We start from the raw sequence: 27191 nt of genomic DNA, 5'->3' as shown, positions 1-27191 counted from the left end.
CTATGCATGGTATGGGAGATACCACTTGTACACCTTCCAGTTTCTGTTTTTCATGATAAATGTTTTCATATTTTACTCTTCCAGGTAATTTCATGGTTTGTCCATTTAAAGGTTAATGGAACTGGAATTCTTTAGGCTTTGTTGACTAATAATGATTGAGAATAAACTCTATTTTTAGATCTAGCTAATAAAAAGTTTAATTGTTATCACTAATGTTCCAAGACTCAGATGTTGTGATAATTGCAATGAATGGTCTAGAGTACAAGAAACAGATGCTGTATATGACAAGACATAAAAATGTTACACCRATGTACTTAACGTTTTAATTTAATATATCCTATTTATTTTAAAAAATAGACTTTAAATCTGCAAATTTACTGCTTTTCTTCATAAAGATCCATTACAGTCAGAATTCAACTTCATGAAAAAAACACTTAGACCACTTGCTTTTTTACCATTCATGACATGCAAGAAAAGGATATTTTAAAAGAACAAAGCCCACAGAGAGAGAGTGGTGCTTGTAAAAATTTCACTGGGAATTTTTAGATTTATCTATTTCCTCATCTTGTCCACATTTACTCTTTATTCATATAGAAGCACTTAAGTTGTCTCTGGATGTCATCTGGTCCAATGACCTACTCAAAGCAGGGCTAGCTTCCAAGTCAGATCAGGCTGCTCAGTGCCTGGCCCAGCTGAGAACAAGGAAACTCCAAGGATGGGATTCCACATCTTCTTCCACTCCCATGGTGAACACTTCTTTTCTTACATCCAGGTAGAATTTCTTTCACTACAAGTTATGACTGTTGCCTCTTGTCCTTTAAGTGAGCACCTCTGAGAAAAGTCTGGCTTCGTCTTCCCTACAGTCCCCCACTAAATAGTTGGGGATAAGCAAAAAGATTCCCCCTTAGTCTTCTGAAGACAAAGCTGAACAAACCCAGTACTCTCAGATATGGAGGTATGTTACATGCTCCAGGTATCTTAGCAGCCTTCTGCTGGACTCTGCAGTTTGGCAGTATCTTTCTTGTACTGGTGTCCCAAAATTGGACACAGTACTCCAGATGTGGCCTCACAAGTGCACAATGGAGGGGAATAATCACTTCCCTGGATCCACTGATTGCAATCTTGCTAATGCAGCCCAGCATTCACATATAATACCTGCCTTACTCACAGTGCCAATAGTACTTAATATTTGTCTCTACAGGTACTTAGGATCCAAACAGGCAAAAAGGCTTTACTCACATGAATTGAAATAAACTCCATGATATCACTTCTTTAAGGAAGTATTAAACAAGTGTTTAATGTAATGTCTCTTCAGAGATTGTCTGATGAGGGGAATAAATCTAGACCTCCAAATCTAAGGTCATAAACCATTAAACCATATAACATGGAAATGCTCCTATTTCGAAAGTTCTTCTAGCCTCAGGTTGCCAGCCACTACAAGTATGCAGAAAGCAGCAGTTGGTACAGTTCCAAAATAGCATGGGATCAGAAGCGAAAGCAAGCATCAGACTTGAAATTGGTTTGATAACAATGCTGTCATCACTACTGTTGTTTTAAATTTAAAATTTATTTTGAACAACCACTAATAACGGGAGACTGATTTTTGCTGGCAATTTGAAAGGTGCAGTGCATCAAGCAGTACTTTTTCCTGTTTTGCTCAGATAATTGTACACATTGGTCAGTCTGGCAATTTCTTTTCTTTACAAGAAGAGCTCATGATGCATTGGCTACTCCTACTTACAAAAACTTGAAGTACTTATTTCAAGATATTTCTTAAAGTTATTCACTTGTTCCCACAAATATGTTCTATAAGTAACTGAGAAGCACAGGAGAACTAATTTTTCATTTCTTTCTTTACGTGTGCATTGGATTCTTGTTCCTAAACAGAACTTCCCAGAATGTTTTATGTACAACCTATTTAAATATACAGATATTATACAGTTATATAGTTTCTAGTCCTCTAAACAAGTGATGGCCTTGGATAAAATAATTTTATTTAATTAATTTGCTTAACACTATCTCTTCCTAAGTATAAGATACTTATCTGCTAAGCATGTTCCATCAAATATAAGGTACAGAAAAAGGAAGATGACTTGTTTTGCTTGCTGTGACAGACAGTTTTCAGAAAGGAGTTAAAACGCTATCTGGATGAGATCATTTTCATGCAATGGTTTTTCAAAGTCCAGCTAGGCACAAGCTGTGGTTTTGATAAAGCTTACACTAATGTGGGAACTGAACTAATAGTTTCTCAGGTCACCTGCCRAAAGATTCCTGAGAATCAATAAGCAATTTTCTATATGATTCAGAAGCCAAAAGAGAGCTTGCAGTTGTGAGAAAGCACAACCACAAAATGGAGGATAGACAAGATTTTTACATTACAAGGCAAATTCTATTCACACTGAATCACTTAAACTAAAAGATTAATTGTCTCAAACAGGGTAGAAAAAAGTGAACAAACATTTGTTCACCTATATAGATAAAGGCACGTCAGGGAGAGCAGACACTCTCCACCATTCACCTCCCCCAGACCCCTACAAATACTTGCTTTGTCAGTCAGTCAGCATCTCCATCTGCAGTTTAACTCTTCAAGTCCTGTGTTGCTAGCAGACTGTGGCAAAGTCTATTCTAGAAATAAGTGCTTGTCAGTGTGACAGTGTCAAAGAAAGGTGTTATTTGGCTGCAGGACGGAGAGGTTAAGACATATTTGAGCCAGCCAAAAAAAAAGCGGGGGGGGATGGGGTGGGGGGTGGAAGTGGACTTTTGCTGGTATATTTGGTACACTTTGCATCTCTGTTAGGAAAATCTGCTGGTTTAGCTAAGCTCTTAAAAGCTATACTGGCAAAACCTTTCTACTGCAGACAAGTCATTTTTTAGAGATACCTTATACAGGAATGGAAACTACTAAAGTCAACACAACTCCCCGGAGTTTGAAACTGCTGGCAACATAGACAAGGCAGTCAGGCTACTGGTGGCCAAAAGCTATCTAACTATTGTGCCAGCCATACTTCTTCAGAGCCGACTACATTACATCATGCTTAACACCAGTGGTTGGGTACACTCAGTGTCAACTCTCAGGGAACAACCCTGTTGGAAAAACAGTTTAAAAATTCATGTGGACACTTCCCACATAAAGGAAAACTTACATCAGCAGATATGAAAAAAAAAAAAAAAAAAAAAGAGTACAACTAGGGGGAAAAAACAGCGCAGTGTTACATAAAAGGTCAGAATACAGAAACCACTGCAGAGCCCTATGGAGCAGACACAGGCATTTCCCACTCTGAAACATAAAGTGCCCATGAGAACAGTTCAGTTACAAATAATTCAGCTGGAGCAACTGTGCAGCCTAGATTAGAGCCAAGAATACACAGAGGAATTTCGTTTCCACGGCTGTCAGCCCAGTATATTTAATGGTTACTAACCAGTAGAAAAAAAAAGTAATTTTTTTATTATAATATTAAGCAAAAGACTATGACCATCATGAAAAAGATGGATATTTAAGAGAAACTAGAATGCAAAGCCAAACCTCCTGAATTTTCCACATTTGATTTATTCACAGAAAAATGCCTGTTTGAATTTCAGTCTCAGCCTTTATAAAAACAGGTCATTAGGACAACTGATGATTCATATACCACAACAACTTTTTGGATCCATACCTGAAAAGAAATTGATCAACAAAAATACTGTAAAAATTTATTAGGATTCCTAAATAAGCTAATGAAAAAACAAAGCCTGACTTAATGAGTCTTCTAGAATTCACAATATTTCCCTTGTGACTGAAATGCATTTCAATAAGTAGATCCTCTTTGAAACACTAAATTCTTACATTTTCTTACATTTTCACAAAAATTGTTTCCTCATTAATCRACTTGAGAAAAAAACCCTGTTACAATATGCTCTAATAACAAATTGGATTCCTTTTGTCTTCTTCTAGCCAACAAATATTTTAACAAATGAGTGTATTCACTGGAATGTCCTCCAAAACAGGGCCTGTTAAGTGAGTATCCAAATGCGAAAATATTCACATGAAAAATATGAACCTAAGAAAGAAGGACATTTCTTAAGGAAAGGGAAACATATCCGATGTACAGGGAAAAGCAACATACTATATCACGTGACCTCTCTTTTCAATCAAAACTAATAAGCACTTTCAATGTCATACATTAAATACATGCAAAGAAGTATTCACAAATTATATTAATAGGAATTGCTTAGCAACTTATTTCAGATAACAGAGAGATACAAGGAAACCACAAATCCTTCACAATTAATTAACAGAAAGAGAACATATTCATTGAATAAAGGATTTGAATCAAATTATTGTCTCAGATCTCCCAGTTCAAGTTTCCMTGACAACTTTTTTTGCTCATGAATAGCAGGTTATGAAGTAGTACCAAACTATGATTCAGAGGTACTCTACATTTTATTTGAGTTTATAAAGTAGGAGCCCAGTAATGAGTATACAAAATACATGCTTAGGCAGTTCATTTTGCGAAGTGCAGCAGTGTACATAACCAAAGACAGCACAAGTGTGATGTGATAGTAATTCTTTCAGTTTGAACTCTGACTGCTGTCTATATTGGCAGCTATTGAAAGAGCAAAATTTTGGATCAGCTGAGGTTCATCATTTCAAATCAGACCTATATTTACAAAATCTTTTATCACTATAAATGAGCCTAATTAAATTTATCTCAAATTCAAATAAATTTTGCTTGGGATTGAAATACTGCCACATGCAGTGGGTCTGATGCTGAGAACTACAAAGGAACCAGAACTCCTGTTAACTTCACAGCATCACTGCATGAATGACCAGCACCAGAACGTACAACAGGCTCTTCCATTCGCATCATCTGAGCTGTGTAAAGTGTAAAGCAAAAAGTTTATGGTGAAAATAACTTCTTTGTCCTTCCACTGACATTCACTGTGGTGTCATTAAATGGAAACTATTTTAAATAAATATACGGTATTTTGTCTATAGTCCCTTCACAACAAAAAATGCCCAAACTTCTGAGGATGACAGGATTAACAAAGATCTGAAGTCGATACAGCACAAGCCAACAAGCTTTATGATATAAATAAACAGTGGATTTTTTTTTCCAGGATAAACTCCTCTTACACATGCTCCATTCTCCACCTAAGTCCATCAATTTGAAAATCTCTTAGAATTCATAGTTCCAATTTAAAACAAAGCATTTGTAGCTATCACAAAGGAGGTGTTCAGCCTTCCCCAGAGGACATATCCTTTTTCCTGTCGTCTGAAGTAGTTCTGGTGTAGAGACATATGCGCTTGCTCAGCACAGCTTAACTCAGGCTCAGAGCCATGGTAAGGAAGCCATAGGATCTTCAGGCCAGAACCGGTCCACTTCAAGGCAACTTTACCTGCAGTCAGAGCAAATGTATATCTTTTTGCATCTGTCCATAAAAATGTATTCACAGCCAACATTTCAGAGTCAACTATTCATTCTGACTGACTCAATTTTTAGAAGCTCAACAAGATATATAGCAGGACCGAGTTTTAGAGATGTTATGTAATGTGCACTTACAGGCATCAGGTACTTCAGCTCCCAGAAAAAGAGCTGCTAAACTAAGTTTAGTGATCATATTTGAAAAGACTGGCCATGGTCAGTAGTTTTCAACCTGTCTTCCACAGATATCTGTGGGTCCATGCATTATTTCTAACTATGAAAACCAAGACTATTCTCAACAGGTTTAAGGGGTCCAAAAAGACACATTGACCTTTAAGGAATGTGCAAGGTGTAAACTTCTGGCAGCCCTATCCAGGAGCGTACTCTGTTCACTGCCGTGGAACATCACTCCCTCTCTCCCATCAACTGACCTGAGATTTCTCATTCTACCAAGTCATGTGCAGAACTTTTTCTGCCCTCTATTGCCAGTAACATTTTTCTCTATGACTAAAGTCTCTGTGTGGCATTGTTACTTAGCTTTCTGTATCTGAACAGGGCATCTGTTTTCTGTCTTCTAGTGCTAATGAATATTTACTCACAAAAGATTGTCACCAAGCACTACTTCAATCTGTTGCAGAGAAACGCTGATTTCAAGTGGTTCAGTGTTTGCCTGAGGCATTCATTTGACCAAAGCCTTTCACTCACTTGTGAAAGAACATGTATTTGTAATCACTTTTAACCAACCTCTGTTGTTATCTTTTGTCCTACCTGAGATGTTAAGACACTAGAGTCAAAACCTCTGAAGAAAAAAAAGTAGGTTTATCACATCACGTTTATATCATATAAACACATTTCTTGATAACTCTGTGCATYGGCTTTCTCTGTTGGTGTTTAGAACGACCGATTTGCTAACAAGGGTCAAAGTCACAAGTAAGATGTGGATAATTTCCTAATTTAGAACTGTGTCTGTTGATCACAACACAAAAAAAGCAATATGAAGAAAGCATGCAGAACAGGGAGGTCCCAAATAGCCAATCTTTGTATTTTAAAGGCAAGGTTATTAGTTGTTCTCCTATCACATATATAATTATGTTCTCAGTAATTTCTGCAAAACAAAGTATTATGAATACTATTAAATATTACTAAAAACTATTAAAAGAGATATTATATAATTCCCAATCATTCACTGTGTGAAGTCATTTAGAAGTTTGAAAAGTTGGAATAAACTTTACAGATTAACAGGAACCGGGCATTATCATGATCAAAGTCACAAGATAAATCGTAGGGKGTTAGCTAATTTATCGGATAAATAACATTTCTGCATTGACATAAACTTACAGGTGGGCCTGATGGAATGCAGCACGGGTAAGTCTCCCCACTGAGGTTTTATCTGCAAAATATCTCCATACTGCAGCACCATGCAAAACATGACAGGTCCAAGACAAAGAATGATATTCTCTTCTGCACAGCATAATGGCTAATTTATATTCTATGACATTACACATCTGTATAAGACAACAGGGATGTGCTTGCAAACATTTAAAATCCAGAAAATACTCCCAATATATAAAAACTTTTATGAGCCATCTTTTGGAGCTTTATCTACTTCCTGCCAGTGACCTTTTCTATCAAGAGCATAATGAGATAAACTTATGGTGACTTTTTTTTAAACAAAGGCTTGATTTTGGTGTATTAGGTTATCTGTACAGCAAAGCACACAAATGAATAGACTGCAGCAGAAAGTCCTAAGTGCTCAGTCAGCTCAATTTTGTGCAAATAGTTCAGTGAACCATACCAAACCATAGCAATGAAGTGGCAAATAACATTATCAGCACAAAGCATAATGAATGCCTTGACTGGGAGGTTAATCCACAGAACATTTGTGACAAAAAATTTTACCTATATTCACCCCACTGTGAATTTCTGTGTATGTATATCCTGCCAAAGGGGGATTAACAAAATTCAACAGAAACAAAGAGTTTATGTTTTCATGGCATCCACGTGAAGTGCAACTCTGACTGCTGAACAAATCAAGGACCTTGTGTAATCCTGTTGAATTGTCATTCTCTACAACATGACACATACTAAAAAGTCTTGCTTCTGCCAGGAGGAAAAATCTGCTTGCTCCCCTCTCCACCCCTTCCCAATCTCATGTGGTCACAGCGAGGACACACAGGGAACCTCCAGAGCCTCTATTCAGGCAACGCACCTCTCCACAGCTCCCATACCCACAGCAGCATGAGCCACAGGGTCAGTATCTTTGCCAGGTAACTCTAGGGCTGAGCAGGGCTCTGCTCTCTGCAGGCACTCTGTGCAGAGCATGTTTCCTCAGGCTGAGGGACTACATTCCTCTCTGACTCAAGAGGGAAGTAACTGTGTTTGAAGGTGTTCAGTGTCTCCAGAATCAAGCCCAAATTTAGAAAAGTGAGTGAGTAGCTTTGTGGTGAAGAAACCAGTGAGAGCACTGGTCATAACTTCAAAAGAAGATACAGTATGCAAACTTGTCAGAAACAGCTGACTGAGCAAGGCTGCACATTACAGTCAACAAGCCCTGGCATCATGACTGTTTGGAAATTCTGCCTAAATATATGCTGTCTTCAACAGGAGAGTAGCAAAGCTACAGTGATCTGGCTCTATGTATTTAATTTTATTTTCTTCAACTCTAGACACAATGGGTCTTACCTTCAAAAAACAAAACACTTCACAAAGTGAAGTTCAAAGGCAAGAACAAAGGTATGGCCAAATTTTCAATTTACTTGAACCTATGTAGTTAAGTCTTCTCTGCCTTTTTGAGGGTATATATGAGATTCTCTTCAATATCACAGCACTGGAGTCCAGATGATTTTCCTATCTAGTACAGTATGTTGCTCTGCTGAGAGTGAGTCATCTTAATCACACGGATGTTTTAAGTAGCTGGTCCTTGCTTTTTGAGTTCAATGAATTAGGCCTTCTGCAATCCTGAGCTGCTGCAGCCTCTTTTTAACAGAACTGTTTATCTTTTAAAGATCAGATAACGGTAATAGACAAATGCCTAGTTTCTGAGCTCACTTACATCTGTGTAAATCTGCAGCTTTGCAGCTGAGCTCAATGGAGTTACTCCAGAGGCAAAGTGACGTAAATTAGGAAATGAGTAGGATCCCTTGACTAGAAGTAGTGCTTTCTCTTGACAGTTTTTTAACGTAGGCCCATATTAGAGCTATCACTCTAAACTCCTCTAAGTTATAGCTTCCAAGCTACCTCTGATACATGACGTGCATAGCGTCCTATAAAAAGACAGAGGAAAGACTCTCAAGCACTAACAAAATGATGTTTTGGTCCAATCTGTTCTCAGCTGCATTTTTCTAGCAGTCTGGTGATCCACCTGTGTGGTGGATTATGCAGCCATGTACATCATTTTCACCTCTGTATTACTTCTTTAGAAGCTATATGCCTTTATTTCACTATATCCTTTATGCAAAATTAAAAAATCAGCACATCAGTAGGGTATTTTATTCTTCCCTCAGTGACTAAACTGTCTTATATTTAAATGTGTCTCATACTCTCATTAACTAACTCATTTCTGCTTTTATTTTCAATTTTAAACACCTATTTTATAACAATGTAAAGAATGTAAATGTATGTGGACAAATGTTTTCAGATTACCTTTAACATTCTGATTTAATTGTATCTCTTTTAATTTTCACTTACTTTCTTAGGCCCAAATCATGCACATTTAACCGTAACCACACAACAAACAGCACTGTTACCCTGCAAGCATGTAGGTAATCTACTGCTGCTCATTTCACTAGATCTCCACTATGCATTGTGCCCTCACACAGCAAGCTCTTGATGCTGGAAATGACATTTTTAAGGATTCACAGCTAGGACAACAAGGCTCCATTCTCATTTGAGGCAACTGAGCATTACTGAAAAAGGAGAGATAATGGGCAGGTATACCCTAGAAACCAGCCTAGATCTAACAAGTGATTTCATTTTGAACCCTGCATATTTCTTTGTTTATCTGTAACAAATGACAAATAAAGGAGATTAGCTCCAAAAATAGAGAAGTATGAATCCATGAGCAACTCAGGATTTGGAGAAATGTCCAGGAGGAGTATTATTAGGCAGTGCTAGAGTTTTGGCTAGGCTTCAGCATCAATGCTTATCAGTTACTGGGGCTTCAGCACATGCTCTCTCTTTCAGATTCCCCCATTTCAGGCACAAGCGAATGATCTGATATTTACCTTCAGGGCTGTCTGCATTGAGGCAATGATAAATCTACCCTACAGTCACAGGTTTGACTAAAATTCCCAAAGACAGTGATCCAAGTAGGTTCTGTACAGGTAACTGTAATTGCAACAGTGGGGAGTTCTGCACAGCCTGTCCCCACAACAAAAACACTTGGGCAGCTGCCTTGCGCTGAGCTGCACACTGCTAATGCTATGTTAATGTCAACACCTGAAATGCTCGCTTTAACAGTACCTTGCAGCTGTCTGTGTAAGTGAAGGTCATCCACTCACTGACATGCATAGGAACCCAGGAACAAAGTCAAGACTTGCACCTAACCTCCCACCCACCAACACAAAGGGATGTTCTTGTTTGTACTGACTGCATATTGCTAATTGATTTAATTTTCTCTAAGGATCTCCAGGTAGATCTTGCCAAACCGGTATATCAGCAGTCCTGAAGAAAGATCTTACTTTACATTTAACATGGGATCAATTTCTCTTTTGAAAGTATCGATTTCCTCATCATCTAAAAGTTTAAGTGTTACAGGGTGTTCTGTGGGCAGAAGAACTAACACGAGTCTTTAGTCCTCTGCACCCACCCACTGCAATGACACTCTCACAAGGCAAGAAATAGCACATGCAGCTGCTAATCTGCAACTGTATGTGTGACCTCTGGCTGGCTAATAGGCTGCCAGACAGAATATCTAACAGCTGAGTTGTTCTGCCTTTTTTTTTCAGAGGGGGCTTTTGCAACTAGAAAGCCACTGGCTTTCATTGGATCTGCAGGAGAATAATTCATTCTAAGATTTTTTTTCCCCCCTTTGGAATCAGTTGAAAATGTCCAAAAAGGTTTAATAGCTATGGGAAGGCCTGGCAGCCAGAAAGCCTGATCACAAAGGTTTATTTTCCTTAGAAAAACAGACTGAAAAAAGATAATACTGATAATAAAAACAAATTTGCAAAGTGTTGTTCCTTCTGAAAAATTCTTTTTGGACAAAACCTGAAGAAGTGATCAGATCCATCACTCAAGCACAGATATAGACTTGTAGGGCTTTTTACACTCCACCTCCAGTGCGTGGGACAGCTGTGTGACTTAAAGAACTTCTGGAAGGAAAAAGTTCTAACAAAATGATTTGAAATGCAACATCTTTAACACTTACCATGTTTAAAGAAAGCCTATTATTATATACATTTGTAATATTCAGTCTGTGTTTTCCCCTTTATGTCTGGGTTCCAGCTGCTTGATTGTCCAAGCATTGGTTATCTATTATCTGCTTCTAGGTTGTAAACACRCCATGGGGTATGGGACTATCATCATTTACCATACTTTAGCACAGTGCCTACGGAGCTCTAGCCTAGTTGGGCCTTAGAGGTATTAACAGGTTTAAGTATTAAACAAAAGGGAAAAAGCAGTGCTGAAGAAGTAAAGACATCATTCTTTTAAGCTACCTAGCTGAAATTCAGGCATTGCACACTACCCTTCCATAGCTTTTCATGGCAGTCTTTTCTTGAAATGCACACTTTAAAGCAAAGATTTTTTGGTAACTCCAGAGGCTCTCCCTCCTATTCATCAGAGCCAAAAACCCAGCAACTTTACTGTACACTACTTCTGATGACTTGTTTTTTTTAAGTAACTGAGTGATAATATACTGCCTCCCTTCTAGCCATATGCCAAGGACGTTCCCTAGGAAGAGCTACAGTGACAGCTCTTTCTGGGATTCAGACCACCACACATTTGAGACCTGGGCAGAACTATTCTCTGGGCTACTTATGTTCCTGTCCATCTGCTGGAGTGGCACAACGCCTGCTTGCAAGCTGACGTGCTGGTTTCAATAAAACAGAAATAACAATTAAAAAAAAAAAAAAAGCTTACGTAATACTTCCAGCACTCGTGCTTCTGCAAGGAATCCCTCCTCAGTCACAGCAATACCATATGCTTCTTTCACACAACACCTAGTGACACTTGTGCCAAACTTCAGTGGTAGGAGAAAAGAAGAYCCTGAGTTCACAACTGCCAGGGTGACAGACTGTATAGCAGTGGGAACCTGAGAAGTACGCTAAGGCAGCATGTGGTGTCCAAACATATTACAAAAAAGCACAACTGGCATCCATGACCTGTAAAAGCACTGCTCTCCGAAGTGTATTAAGTGTAACTGATATATTCTAGTCCCTCTCCTCTAACTCCATATTAAATAAATAATATAAAACAGATTTTTTAAAGTTGTGTCTCTTAGGCATGTGTTTTGGGCATTCCAGGGCATTATCCTCTTGGAACCTTCATATCTGTATGACCACATTACAGTGAAGTAATGGCAGACTCAAATTCAGCATAGGATTTGAAAGGCAAGCTGACTTAATTCCTGTCTGCATATGATCACTGATAACAAACATCCAGCAAGCCAGGTTTTGCCCTGGTGCAGGAACAAGGAAACCTACTGTTTTCAATAGACTTGCACAAGTTGGCATTTGGTGAGCAACTATATGGAGGACATACAGAAAACATATTCCAATATAACATATTCCTTTTACATGAGCTGACTCAAAGGTTAACAGGAGGAAAAGGTCATTAATGCTTATTTCTCCCATTCTCCTTGAATCCTAAGTCAGGAGTTAGGACTCTATGTACACACAGCGAGCAAAACTGCTYAGAAACAAAGGCCATTCCTGCATAGTCACTTTCTGAGACACAGCTAAGTTTTGAAGTTTGATGTAAATGTAATTATGGATGAAATAATATCTCAAAATGCCATTAATGGCTGGTTGCCAGTTTAGTGGCAGACATTCAGAGTAGTTGCATATATTCTAGTTTTTAACCAGTTCAGATGGTTAATACAACAGCACTGAGGAACTACATCTCAAGTTTGGAAATCTTGAGGCATTTAAATGAGGAATTTGAACCTGACCAGGTAACAGCAGGGTCCTCTGCTGAGAAATCTGAGTGCAACAACAGCACACATTTGTAAGCAATGCCAGCACTATTTAGCTAAGTGAACATGGTGAAATAGTGACATCTATGTTTGAAAACTTTCAGTATTGAAATCAGGGTGCTCTGAAAGACTTCCACAGACTTCACGCCCATATTGAGTCATATGCAGGGGTCTTAGAGCATCCCAATGCAGACCTGGGGCTTGGCTGACCAGAACTCAGATCCACAAAGCAGTATAGGCTCCACAATGCTGAGTAATTACTACACTGATACCACGTGGTCCTCAACTTCGAAGCCTGTTTCTCTCTACACTGCAAAGGTAGAGTTAGGTATTTCAAAATGGGAGCCACAAAAAACAGTATTTTGAGCAAGTACTACCTGTATCGGTCAACAGAAAGGCTAAAGATAAAGTTTTGGCATTTTATTCAGCCCTATGAGAAGGCATCTCTGCAAGGAGGCATGAATTTCTGAAGGATCTAGTCCCTCAGCAAGGTCAGCCTGGTATGCAGTGTGCATGCCCACATTGCAGCTGGGTATGTCCTCAATGGTCCTTGAACATGAATATCTTCCACAGAGCAGATACCTGTGACCAACGGCTATTCTGGTCTAAGTTACAGCCAACAGTGCTTGAGGACAAATGAAAACTTGTATCCCATTTTCCTCCAGGATAAAGCTATGGAGATTCACAAACAGACAGGGCAAGAACTGTAAACCTATTTGTGTTGCAGTACAGATGAATACGACACTGTATAATTTATCATTTATAATTCATAGCTCATAATTGCTCTTAGTGAATGGGACAATATTGTAGATTAATACTGACATTTTTCTTATTGCAGCCTGAAAGGATCTTCTAGTCTGTAATTTCCTAATTAAACAGGATGTGCAATCACAGAATGAAAGAAAAGCTCTGATTATCTCTTAGACTATGTCAGGCCAACACATTTTTCCAGTGAAACTACAATGGTGAGGCTTAATGAGCAGAGTTAGTATAAAATAATGTTAATGCTGCATTTTACCACCAGCAGATAACATTATTTCTCAACTGTTGCAAGATCTCACAATTGGGTATTTCATTCTCTGAACCACACACTGCTATTATTTAAAAAGAAAAATCTCCTAGGGCTTTACATCCTTCTCAGAAAGAGTGTATTAAAATAGACTGAAACACCCAAAAGATCAATGGTCATCAAAGAATATTGCAGGGGTGTGGAGAGGGAGAGAGAAGGAAGAAAAAAGCATGGATTAAACCAGTGGCCAGTCCTGTGGGCTGTCTGCAGCACACCAAAGCAATTCATCTGGCCTGTAGTTTCCTTGCAGCTGCCCTCTTTCATGAGGGCTCTATGGGAGCAGGTCACAAGACGCACATATTGTTAGGGCAGCTGCAGCCTGCGCCTAGCTGCCTCCTTTCCAAGGATCCCTCAGGAGTGGACACAGATTTATTGAACTTCTAGGAAGCTTCAGACCTACCATATTAGCAGAAGAATAACTGTTTTATATATATTACTGCTCTTTCTGGTCAGGATAAGAAAGGGGCCGGGAAGTACAGCTCACTCATACTATTAGAAAAAACACTACCCACTGACTAGAAAAGATGGCCACCTCTGGATCAGGCAAACACAGGCATGAGTCAAAATTTTCTGGATTTGAAACAGTACCATTTCTTTCCCTATTTGTTCTACTTAAGCAACTCCTGAACACATTAGGCCTAGCAACTTTTAGCAGGGACACATCAGGACCAGAACTGGAAATGTCAGAACACTGCAGAAAAGGCAAACGCAAGACTTAAAGTACAATTTATTAACTTTTTTTGAGGGGGCCACTTTTGAGTACTCCTCCTACCATAAGTTTTTTTGTCTGTCCCCAATTATTCTTAAATAACAAATTAATGCCCATTCCCCTATTTCCCCATTACCCAGAGACACACCAGCTTACAAGATAAGTCATTTGGATGTAGACAGCAGCCCTTAGAGTGATGATACTTCAGGGCGTTGTGAAACACTGGCATTGCAGTGAGCGCAAAGGGAATTGTGACAACTTCTTAAACCTGTGAACCAAAAGGCAAAACGCAAATGCATGCACAGGTTTCTCTGCCAGCCAAATATGGGCTACTTTTTAACAAAACCAAAGGAGCAGTGATCTTGGAACACACTTGCCAGTAAAACCTACTGGTATTTGAGCAGCTAGATGTTCACTCCCAATTATCTGAACAAGAATAAACAAGCCACTTTCTGGAGATTGAACCCTGGGTCTCTTCCACTTCTTAGTTTTCACTAGAAAGTGAAGAACAAGGAAAGGAAGAATGAGATAGGTAGCCCGGGACCTGTCCAAGGGACTCTGCACACAGAACACACCCTGACAAACCTATTGTTATCTTTTTGCTATTGCCCTGCCCATTTCCRCAGGGCAAGAAGAACCTACTCCAAGAAAACAGAAAAGAGGAGTCAAGCAAAACCTAAAAGCCAGACTTCAAATTTGACCAGTGCCAAATGAACTGAGCACCCCACTCCTGGCTAGCATGAATTGAAGGGAAGGGCCAAGATGAGACTAATCTTCTGTCAGAAGAAGACAACTACTTTCACAAACCACTCTCAAAAGCCACCATCACTACTCACTGCAAGTGCTAAAACAGATCCTTACTGAGAGTCCTAAAACTCAGTAGCTCAGGTAACTTAGAGAAACAGTTACTATGTTTACTCAGTGCCAGTCTTAACTGAGCTTCTCAAAAACAAATAAACAGTTCAAAGCCATAACAACACTGGCAAGGGTGTGTGGGTGTATGCTTATGTTATCTAATGTTTTGAAAATAAAAGCTATTTGTAGTGTGCTCATATGTATCAGGAGTTAGATCTAACTTCTTCAAAACAAGTATAGTGTATATACCATATACAGAGTGGGCAAGTGGCATCCTGGAAACAGAATGTATTGCTCTTACACGAACCAGTCCTCCTACACAGAAATTAATCTTATAGCTTCAGAAAGGCGACACTCTCCCCAGCGAACCTGGGGCAGGTTCATCTACTGACTCCACAGAGCAGTTCACCCTGGCTGCTGAGCAGGACTGCTGTCATTGCAAGCTGCTGACTAACACGCTGTTCTTCTGCACCAGCCTGAAATTTTCTTGATACCAAAACCAGCTAGATATATGCTGCTCTGGAGATCTGTGCGCCAAGTAATTCCCATATTGACTTCTTGTGGCTTTTTCAATAAGTATTATTTATACCCACCTGCAGAAGCATGCTAAAAGTAAGTTAAGGAGGGAGCCTGTGAGTTGGCATTGGCATCTAATTACTAATTACACATTGTAAGTGAGTCCTAGATGCAGGATGCTCAGAGCTTTTGAAAATCTGGCTTATTTACTAATTTGCCTGAACCTGGATTAGGTACTTCATGTACTCATTTCTGCCAAATTTTCTGTCCCAGAGTAACAAAAAAGAAAGTGTCAATCACTGGATCCGCATCTGAGGGAGAAAAAGATTCTTGCTCAAAATTTTCTCTCTCCAAGGTAACTTAGTCCACTGTCTTGTTCATAGTAAAAGAAATCAYGAAACAGAAAGGAAAACCCCTTCACTCTGAGAAAACAGGCTGCAAATGTGCTCCACCAGCTGAAGGCTTGTGATACAGAGTGGCTATGGAAATTTATGAAAACAAAAAGTATCACATATTTAACAGCATTCTTAAAGCACTAGTACTTTGCTAGGTTTTATAATTCAACACAGTTATTCAAGCTACCAGTAGAAGCTGAGAGGAACTTCAGAGGGGCCTACGCAGGTTAGGTGAATAGGTTAAATTCAGTAACAACAAACACAAAGTAATGTGCGTTGCAGGGAAAACTTTATGGGCAAGAGCCCTAAAATGTTCCTAATTAATAGTATCAGTTCTGAAGGAGACTAACATGTCACTGTAGCCAACCCAGTGCAGACCTCTATTCAATAAGCAGGTACTGTTAAGAAAAGGAAGCAAGATGTTAAAGTCCATAAGGAATGGGAGAAGGGACAACAACAAAATACTTTAGTGCCTCTGTAGAAATCAATGATGTAGACTCATCTGGAATTTTATGTGCTGTTACTGGGCATTCTACCTCAAAACAGGCAGAATTATTTCCAGATAAGTTCACGAAAACACAGTAAGAATAATGAAAAAGAGAGACTGCAAGACAGGATTGCCTTCCTTTTACAGAAAACTGGTAAGAATATATAAAATAACGAAGGCAGAAAGCCTGGGAACTTGTCTGCCCTGACTCATAATACAAGAACATTCAGTTGAAATAAAAGGTGAGAAATGGAAATCAAACAAAATATTTTTCCATCCAACCTGCAAATAAACTGTGACCTGTGTTAGCACAAGGAGCCACAGAAAAAAGAACTTAGCAAGACTTGGGCACTTCTACAGCTGTCAGGAATATCTGGAATGTTGCTAGTTAATGGTAACACCCTCTGGGAGAAACATTAAGCTTCATGCTTCTGGAGTTCAGTAAGTCTCTAGCACAGTCTCACGATTCACAGGTGACTTCACATTGGCTACTGCCAGCTTCATACCCTTCCCTGATTCATGTGATACTGACAAAAAACAGGATATGCTGCTAGACAGATCACTGCTAGCAAGCAATTCCTATGATCCTGGCAATCAGCAGCAACTTGGCAATCTYGCCCTTGCCACATTCCTTGGCGATATTGGCATTACACTGACTTCTGGTGGTTGCSAGGAAAAACATGTAAAGAAAAGCAGCAGCCAAAAGGTAAGGAATCACACCCTGCAACTTCTGTGGAGCTCTGTTTGGTGAAGGCACGTAGAAAGTCCTGGCCTTGAAAGTGCTCCAAATCACTCAAGACAGCAGGCCAGGAGCAATACTGTACTGATGACTCACAGTTCACAAAGCACTTGAAAGATATTTCAGCTTTTACTCACAGTGCTCCCATGAGATACATACTGTCTTTATCAGTCTGTGTTGGGGTTTCCTATAACAACATCACCATAATATCTGTGTACATATCAGCCCCATTTTCCATATGAGGAAAAGGAAGCAAAGCATAGCTGGATCTACAAGCTTTCTCTGCAACACACACCCCAAACCGGACACTGAAGACCTAGACTAAAGCAYGTACATTAAACTGTAACCTTTCTTGGCTCTGCTAATGTTATACTTAGCCATTTTTGTTTATTTTATGTTATTTTATGTTATTTTATTCTATTGAACACTTTAATTGTGCCCAAAGCCAAATCACTTGGGAGGTTTTTGTCCTGGTAGTCTCAGTGACCTGTTTTGCAGCTTGTTCCCACAAATACTCACATTGGCACAACTGATGGAGCAGTAAACTAAGGTTTGGGAGCAGGAACGAGTGGTCATGAGCCAGGAAGGGCAGGAACTGGTTTTCTGCTGAAGAAAACACAACAGGGAATTATATCCTTACAGGTTAGTGCTGGAAATCACTCAGGAAAACTAAGGACACACCCAAACAAGTGGAACAAGACAAGACATTTATTACAGATTTCAAATTGTGACTGTTTATTAGTGTCCCAGGAAATCAATGACTACTGGGCTGAAGAGCAAGAACTGTTTCTACAGCACTTTCCTTGGAGAGTGAGAATGAAGGTTGAATTGGGCCAGATGATATACTTCACTCTCCTTTGCATGTAGTAGTAAACCTATAAAAATCTAATGCAATTTGAGATGACTTTATCTCTTTGGGGGGGAAAAAATAACTCATTTGAGGAGGTCAGTTGCCAGCTGCTGAATTATACTTTGATAATACAAAGTAAGAGTAGATAGAGAACATTACCACTGTGCAGTGCTTTCTACAACCGAAGTCAAGGCTATAAAGGTCTAAATAGGCTCTTTCCATGCTAGCTCACCAGAAATACTCGCAGGTCTGACAGAGACTTCATAGGCAAAAAGAGGCCCTTTGGTCTTGCTCGGAAAGAGCTCAACAATATTCACAGARGGAAAATCTCAGTTTGGGTAGCTGAGAGGACTCCAGTGCTGGGATTCTAAACAGCTCCATGGAGTTGGGAGACGCACAACTTGTACCCATACCTACTTACAGAGACGTGAGCCCCTCACCACTGGAAGATCTCAGCATCACTTACAAGCTGGCTTTATGACTTTAAAAGAAAATTGTGGAGAAGTATACATCAATGATTGAAGACATCACCACCATTCCCTTCCAGTGCTCTATTTGGCACAGTGACAAGTAGTGTGTGCAACACTAATAGGATTTTTCTGCCCTACTCAGATGACGATTTTTCACAAAACCTTTAGGAATTTAATGTTTTTATCTCCTTTTGACAAATTTAGCTGAAATTGGCCATTGGCTTAAAAAATATCACCAACAGACAAGAAGCAAAATCATTTAAGCCTCACATCTTTAGGAAACCAAGAAGAGAAAAAATGCCTTATATTAGTATTATGTTGAGCTTCTATATTCTATTTTTTCAGCCTGTTAAACTGAAGATCCTCTTATAAAACTTCTGTTCTCTGTGTTTTCTTTTAAAAAGCCAAAAAGGCTGAGTTTCTCAAGTTCCTCACTATATGTTTTTTAATCCTAATCCCTCCAGAGCTAAGTTCTCTCCTTGTGTCCTGTGGCTAAATTGATAGACTGGAATACCTCAGCCACTGCATGCTTGCAGCTCAGTTGCTCAGCTCAAATTCCCCATAAGAGGCTGTTTAAGCTAAGACAGGGCTTTGTATCAGAGCAGCTAATTCACTTCTGCAAACTATGCAACACGTGCAGTACTCTGTGGCAGAGCAATGAGGCAGACTGTGGGGACAGCAATGTCTTAGCTTGCTACACCAAGATTCATCAGCACCTTCTGTCAAAGCCTCTTGATACTTAAAGTGGCAGCTAGGTGTCTGCTTCCACCCCAGAGGATATATTTAGCCACTAGATAACTGAGAACTACTGTTAATTATGTCCTCGAGCTAGCACGTCCTGGCTTCACAGGGATAGTTGTAACAAAGAAAATGTTCATGGATTCAGAAATTACAAATCCAGATTCACTGTGATCATCTACACTGACCTTCTGTGTAACAGAGGCCACAGGACTGCCCTGAAGTCATTTCTTTTTGAATTACATCACCACTTTCAGAAAAATCCTGTCCCTCATTGAATTAAATCAATCAGACTGATTTAAAAAAAATCTAGCAATGCAGGGTCCCCTACAGTCCTTTGTAAATTGTTCCACTGATTATTTATTCTTGCTATCAGCAGGTTGTTCAATGCAGAGAGGAGCTAGGAAAACCAGGATAGCATTTGTGACCTACCTCCCTAACCCATGTCTGCATATGAAAAATCATTCTGGTCACTGTTTTCTAATGGTATCTGATTGTTCCAGGAACAACTTCTGGAAACAACTGAAACCATCAAGTTTTCATACAATGTTAGTATTTTTTAACTAGAAAATGTTTTCTCAAGATGTGTGCCTATCTATGTGAGCTCTTCTGTATCCTGAGGTACAAATAACAAATGGCACACACGTTAAATGTTTTTTCTTTGCTATACTACTAGCTTATGTTATCGAAATCTGGACTAGCTCAACTTGAGTCAAACCTCTTTCCAGGCAGCTGCCCTTCAAGCTGCAAAGCAACACCTGACTGAACTTCAACAGAACAGAATAACAGATTCCCACTGCCTTACTAGTGTGACTGTCAGCAACGATCTGATTAGTGTCCTCCGCAAGACCAACTACTTTTGTGTTTTCAGTATCATTCTACTAAAGTGCTGAGCTTTATGAGCTCTCTGCATGAGAGCTAGGCTTGAGGTAGTATTTGAGTAATACTTCAAAAAATACAGTTTTCTTCATGGGGAAAACAGCATTTGGACAAGACAAAGCCAGTGAAGGTAAGCACGATAACACTTGTGAATTTGCTTAAAATTAATGTTAACAGTATTTATTAGTTTCACTATAAACTTAAATAGAGCACTAATATACCCTGTCTACACTAGGGACATGCCCAACATGACACAAGAACAAACTTTTGTAGCGGAGACTGAGCCTAACTTACCAGAGAAAGAATCCTGCACTGTTAGAAATCTGCAGACTGCTCTAAGCCAGAAGCTGCCAGTGCTGACATTGCCTGCCCGCAAACCTTTTTTTTTTGGCTTTTATCTTTTCTTCCCAACTGTCAGGGCTGCCATGAATCATGCTCAGGCATTTGGCAGCCCTTTTATGACCTCCTGTAACTTAGCTGACATGTCACACGTCAGGCTGTGCTGCAGAAATGACTTGCAATTGTGGCTTTTGGACACCAAACATAACCACTCTCTCTGCTAATTTCAAGCAGGGAAGGAGCAGTTAGGAGAAGCAAGCAGGCCACATAAGCAGAGAGCAAGAAAGGCAGATGATAAAAGAGCAGTACGGGTCTCGGGTTTTCTCTACAACTGTTACCAGTTCCCATTCTGGAGCCCACTGTTTTCTCCACGCAGTCTCAGTTTATCCTCCAGGTGTACACAACGTCCCCAAGACACACAGTCTTTCGCACACTATATGCACACCGCACAGTGACAGGGTCAGCAGACGTGGAGACTGCGCCATCACGGCGGGCCGCGACCCGCAGGGCGGCTGCACGCCTCGCCTGCGCGCCCGGCGCGGGAGGCCGGCGCAGAGCGCTCGCCGCGCCCCGCGCAGCGGAACCACCGGGGCGGCACGGCCGCGCGCGGCAGCCTCGCTGCGGACTCCCCCGCCGCCAGGCCGGAGCTCCGCCGAAGCGCTGAGCTCGCGAGCGCGCTCAGGAGGGAGCCCCGACCTCGGCTGACAGCGAGGATCGTCGCCAGCCGCGCGAGCCCTCCGGAGGCCGCTGCCCGGAGGATCGTGTGCCTGCAGTGGGAACGCTGACTTCACAGTGCGAGCTTTGGGCACAGAAGGCTTTTTATGCGTCGATATGTACACGCCACTGGGGCGCACGCTTGACCTCGCCACACTGGCAAAACGCCTACCGTGCGCTCAGTTCGCTGGCGTAAAGATGCCGCGCGTACATTAGAGCCGCTCCCACAGAAGAACAGTTACACTGGTAGATTTTCCGCCGCGGCTACTTAAATAAATACGGAACCCCGAGGCAGAGGGGCCGCACAGAGGCGGCAGCACCGCGGGGCAGCGACGGCGCGGGCGGCTCGCAGCACCGCCCTGAGGCGGCTGCCGGCAGCGCCGGGGGGGGGAGGGGGCGGCATAACCACGCGCCCCCTGCGCAGGCTCAATGGTCGGGCTGCGGCACCGCGCTTGCGCGCGGGCTACTGCATCGCCCCACTCCTGGGGGGGGGGAGCGCTGCCTTCGCCGCCTCAGCTCCCCACGCGCTCCAGCCTGGGCTCCTCCCTGCTGCCCGCGACCCGCAGGAGTTACCGCAGGCTGCCGTCTGTCCGCGTGGGGACACTGTACACCCCGCCCCGGCCCTCCTCCCCGCCCTGCGGCAGGGGCCGGCACACGGCGCACCCTCCGCTACGAGAGGGGTTGGTTTGCCCCGCTCGGAGCACGCTGGGAGGCGGCGAAGCGCGCGGTCGGCCGCGACGCGCGCGGCAGCTGTTGGGCGGGCGCACGCGGGGTGGGGGGCTCCTGTCTGCGGTGTCCCAGCGGCCCCGAGCGCAGCCGGCGGCGGCGGCGGGCAGGCCCAGGCCCAGGCCCAGGCCCAGGCCCAGGCCCAGGCCGCTCGCTGAGGGTAGGTCAGGCGGAAGCGCGGCCCCGGGGGCCGAGGGAGCTGGGCCGGGCGGCGGCGTTGCCTCGCGCGGGCGGTGGGCACGGCAGCGGTGGGCTGGAGGGGCTCGACCGGTTGTAAACCGTCTCCTGTGCCCGATTTGCTCAGATGTTGCTGGATTTCCACGTGATTCCTGGTCGCCGGCTGGAATTAGTTATAACTTGTGCTATGTAGAGTAGTCCAATCTTAAGRTGTGCCGCTGATTTTTTTTCTTTTTTTTGAGCCTGCTGTCTGTTCTTTAAAACTGGGCAATTATTCCAGATGTTTCTCTGTGGATTCCGTATCTGTTATTCTTTCAAGTGAGTGCTCTCTTCCCTGTTCTTTCAGATGAAAGCAATGGAAATCTGCCGATGGCCTAAGCAAGCACCTACATGATCAGCACATGATGTCCCAAGAGCATGGTATGATGGTGTTTTTCTGATTAAATGATTACCCTATATAAGTAATTATTTATGTATGAATTCAGAATAACAACCTATTGAGAAATTGATCTCTCTCATATGCTGTTAACTTAATTCTGCAGAGAGAAACGATCAGATTTCCTATTTAAATCTTTGCCTTTGTGTTGCCCATTCATTCACTTTCAGAATGAATGTGGTGTCAAAAAAGGCAAACAAGAATTCTTGCTAAAACTGTTTAAGGAGCTGGTTGTTTACCTTTCTCCTCCCTGGTTTTGCAAGGACAAAAAAAAAAGAAATCTCTTAGAGGTTATATGGTTGAGTTTGTATGGTTGAGCAATTACATAGTAGATTTTATGTTTCAGCCTTTCTAAGCGAAGAATATGGCAGTCATTAGAAAAGGAGAAATTAATAGTTTATTGTCTACTTTTAGCATTATTTAGCTATCCTGACTGTAAGGATAACTCTTTTTACCACTATGCTGCAAGTAATTACTATATAGCACTGTATTTTGTTTGTTTTTTTTTAACTCCTTTGGGGATCTGTTCAAACAAACTTAGGATAATGTTAAGGAACTTAACAGTTTCTTAGTTACCCTTGTGTTGTACCTAAAACTTTCATTGCAGTTCTGAAAGCCGCTTTAGGGTTGCTCTTAAAACAATACAAAAATACGGCATGAACTGGAGCCATACACATTTTTTGGAATAACTTATATCATTTTATCTAGTGGAAGGAGGAATGAATAAAAAGCTGCAGCTGATGTGGACAGATTGTACTATGCTGTGGTGAGAAAATTTTCTTTGCCCATTGGATAAAATGGAGGTCTCCACGTGGCCAGGGGGTTTAGCAATAATGCAAGGCTTTTCTTTAACTGTGCAGTTTTAGGGCAGGTTTTTTTTTTTCCTTCTTCCTAGCAGTAAACATTAGAAACTTTGAGAGACTTTCCTCCAGAAATTTAAATCAGCAATGGCTTTTTAATGCGCAGGTAACTTTTATTACAAAGCTACATGGAACAGTCTAGTATCCAAAAGATTGCATATCAGACCTAAACTTTTTTTAAAGTTAAAGCAACAGAAGTATCAATGTTGCAAGCTAATAAAATATAAAGCAGTCTTGCATATTATCCAAAAGATTGTTTTTTTTATTGTCGCAGTTTGAGAGCTGCTTTTATCCTTGCTGATGCAAGATTTTATTCCTATTTAATGTTTGCAGGAATGATAATGTAACTTCAGATTTCTGCAGGGTCCTGTAATTTTTCACTTACAAAAAGATACCTACAACTTTAGTAAACTCTGCTATGGAAAAGATGAAAATCACAACTAGCAATGTTCTTAGACTGTGTTTTGCCTTTGTATTTTGTTATTTTGTTATTAATGAGGGAGGGGTCAAAAAGTATAAAGGAAATTCCTCTGCAGCACTATTTTTAGTATTGGATGATGTGTTCTACTGTTCTGCTGCAGATAGAACAGTCTTCCTTTGATGCACTTTTAATGGTGTGAAGTATACTTTAGGGTATCGTTGTTAGCAAGGGGGCAGCTCTTACCTTCAGGATAGCAGGGTCTATTCCTTACCAGCATGCTAAAATACCTATGGAAACTTCTTACAGAGCTCTAGTGCATTTGTGCAGTATCCATCAGTGGGGATTTTGCTGGCAGTTCTCAAGCTCATCGAGGCAGGCATGTGGTGAAATCCCCAGCATGAAAGAGGCTTGCAGGAAAAAGTTGCAAAGCCCTGACGCCCCAGCTGTCCTGCGGTTTCCTCCATGAGGTGAGTGATGAATTTGTTGCACGACTGTGTGCTTCAACCTTCCTTTGTATGATGAAGTTGAATGATGTGCTTTGTGTTGAAAAACAAGTTCAGCAGAATGACTTTTGAGCAGAAATTGGAAGTGAAACACTGCAGGTCTCCTCACCCTGAYGACTTTATTCTTATCAATCAACAACAAAAAGCAAGAAACCCTAAAAGCAAGTCAATGTTTCAGTGCGAGGGGCTTCATTAAAAATGGTGCCTGGCTACCAGTGTGTGTCCAGGAGAAGTCTGTGTGGCTTACTGTGTGTTTTGTAGGGGGTGATACTGTGGAGAAATTCAGGGCACAGAGACTTAAAATGTTTGCGCAGAAGACTGGTAAAACATGAAAGCTCAGCATCTCATATCAAAATGCTGTTTCACTGTAACTTCCTGGAAAAGCCAGCACTATTCAGAAGTTGAACAGTGCACGTCAGTGTGAAATGCGGTGATACAACCAAGATGATAAGAATGGGACATACTATCAAAGATTTGTTTCAGTGCTGAAACCGTGGTTTGTGTAACCTAGGTACCCAAGGGCATGATGAGTCATTTTGAGCCTTTGAAGCCAGGAGCTTTTTGGTCAATATTTGAAATGTTATGTGAGGATGATCCAGTACTGAGAAATCATGATGATAACCTACCTGCATTTCAGGGGACACAGTATGCAGTGTGCTGGAGAACAGTGTTCCTGTTGAATGTTTTTGTGCAGTACTCAGTAGTGAAAGAAAAAATGGGTGGAGGTTTGTTGCAACAACAATGGACTCATGAATATGAGGTGAACAAGCTAATTGCTCAAACACAGGAGAACACAGCAGTGATGAATGGTAGACTGAATGAAGTAGAAACACTGATAAAAGACACATTGCTGTTCGCACATTTTGTGCAGTTGCATCTACCAATTAAACCTGCAGGAACATATTCCAGGACACACAAAGGGCTGAAAATATTTTTTTGCATATTTGTCTGTGTTCTCCTTCTTCTTCTTGTTTGTTTCACTAATGCGTTCAGCTCTCTTCAATGGAGCACTGAAGAGGAGGATGCCGAGACCCAGTGCAACATAGTGGACTTTCCAGGGAAGAACTGTAAATACAGTTCAAGAAAACCTGGAAGAGTTGAGAGTCATGGAGAAACTTCAGGAAGAATCAGGGTGGTATCTGGCATCCATTTGTGAGTTATTTGGACTATTCAGTCTTTTGAATGCTGAACGTTTTGTTGCTTGCTTTCTTTGTTCTCACAGTGCCAGAAATGGATATACTGTACAGACCACTACAGAACAGAAATACAGACTGTGTGATTGTCCAGTATTTGCAACAGCAGCTTTCCAGATGTGATTGCAGCTCTCGGAGCAGGTCAATGCTTTGGCAGCTCTTTGGAAAGGCAACACGAATCTGACATCTTGCTTAGCTGGGCAAAGAGCTTCTCTTGCATGCAGGCTTTTTAAAAATTACATTTGCAGTTTTTGGTTTCTAACTGTTTTCCAGAGGGTTGAGGGGCAAGCTGATCCTTGTAACTTTGTTCCAGTCCTAAGGATATAGCAACCTAATGGTTGCTACAATAGGATATTATTGAAAACAGGCACCTGCTGCATGTTTCCAATCTCACGTTGGGTTTATCCTTTTTTTAGGAAGAATTGTTGGAACCAGCCCAAGACCAGTGGCATTCTGTGCAGAATAAGACTTCTCCATAAGAAATAGAAACCTATAGAAAAGATGGAATATTAAGCCTGAAAATTCATGTGGTGACACTCAGAAGCTGCTTTTAACTGTATTGTGGCAGTGTCTGGCAATGTCTATGTAGACAAAAAAATAAAGATTTATTTTTTCCAAGCCTTAGAACTCTCATTTTTTCCAGGCTAATAGGAGTTGCTTCTGTTCAGCAGAAGCTAATAAATGGATGGGAGTTAATTGCTGAAACTATGGTCTTCTGCAGCATGCTGAGAGATTGGATTAGCTGGGATTTGTATTCTGGTGAGGAAAAGTAGAAATTTAAAATTCAGCAAACCTGGATTTAAAAATAGAGATAGGTATTTCTCCAACATGAAAAACTGCAAGCTTTCTTTAACCCTGGACACTCTGCATATTGTGGCACCAGGCATAGCCTGTAAACTAAATTTGAAGTAGAACGAAATACACTGCAGGAATAAAGATGGGATTTCCTACCTCTGTTACTGCAAGGTTTATTCATCATACATGTATTTTACCAGCCAGAGTGAATGCTGAAATTCTAAATCTTGCAGTGTCAGATTTCTCAGTACTGAATATAGGCAAATTACTAATGCAACTTGTAAGCACGAGTTTCTTTCTGCTTTGTCAAGAGGGAAGAAGGTTTAGACAAGAATGATTAATTTTTAGTGAATCAAGATGTAATTATTGGATGCACTAGAAAGCTTAGGGGTTGTGTTTAGGATTATATTCCCTGAAGATACCATCTGTTCGGGAGTTTTGCTCCTGGGTTCAGAAGTGCAAGACTAGCAGGAGTAGCTTTTAAGACTTTTTTTTTTCTTTAAACCCTTGAGAGTAACAGCCAGTGCCAAGTTTAAATGATGGTGTCTGAAATGTTAATTCCATTTCAACAGGAAAAACTGGAGAATCTGAACTTTGGTATTTATTGATTTGTTTCACAGCGTGGAGGGAGGAATAAATGGGGGAAGGGGCACTACTTAGTAAAATAGTACTGCTGGTAACTATGAATGGTGTTAAGGGTTAGCTGCTCATAAAAACTAGGAAAGGCAGTCCTAACTGGACTGTACTCTTGCAAAACAAACAAAAAACCCCTGTGAAACTCCT

At 41.0% G+C, this 27191-nt stretch overlaps 2 long non-coding RNA genes and 1 other non-coding gene across 9 annotated transcripts; 2 read left to right on the top strand and 1 right to left on the bottom strand.

Moving 5' to 3' along the window:
* Positions 1-3399: 3399 nt before the first annotated feature.
* Positions 3400-21665, bottom strand: LOC112963133. 2 transcript variants are annotated; one of them, XR_003252509.1, is made up of 3 exons: positions 21470-21665; positions 17827-17913; positions 3400-5376 (listed from the first exon to the last, which is right to left on the bottom strand). It is a non-coding gene; the product is annotated as an uncharacterized LOC112963133 (long non-coding RNA). The 2 variants fall into 2 exon arrangements; XR_003252510.1 differs by having other exon boundaries at positions 3401-5376; positions 17827-17910.
* LOC112963131 lies at positions 21454-26231 on the top strand. Of its 6 annotated transcripts, none has more exons than XR_003252508.1 (4): positions 22015-22183; positions 22547-22620; positions 23345-23402; positions 24224-26231. It is a non-coding gene; the product is annotated as an uncharacterized LOC112963131 (long non-coding RNA). The 6 variants fall into 6 exon arrangements; XR_003252506.1 differs by lacking the exon at positions 23345-23402 and having other exon boundaries at positions 22030-22183; positions 24224-25754; positions 26030-26231; XR_003252507.1 differs by lacking the exon at positions 23345-23402 and having other exon boundaries at positions 22031-22183; positions 24224-24384; positions 25414-26231.
* On the top strand, positions 22775-22906 carry LOC112963138. Its single transcript, XR_003252512.1, has one exon. It is a non-coding gene; the product is annotated as a small nucleolar RNA SNORA13 (small nucleolar RNA).
* Positions 26232-27191: the final 960 nt, after the last annotated feature.

This window comes from Apteryx rowi, unplaced genomic scaffold (assembly GCF_003343035.1).
Source record: "Apteryx rowi isolate R43461 unplaced genomic scaffold, aptRow1 scaffold_161, whole genome shotgun sequence".
Classification (NCBI taxonomy): Eukaryota; Metazoa; Chordata; class Aves; order Apterygiformes; family Apterygidae; genus Apteryx; species Apteryx rowi.
Note: the sequence above shows the minus strand (reverse complement) of the source record. Positions and strands in the feature narration are given on the sequence as shown.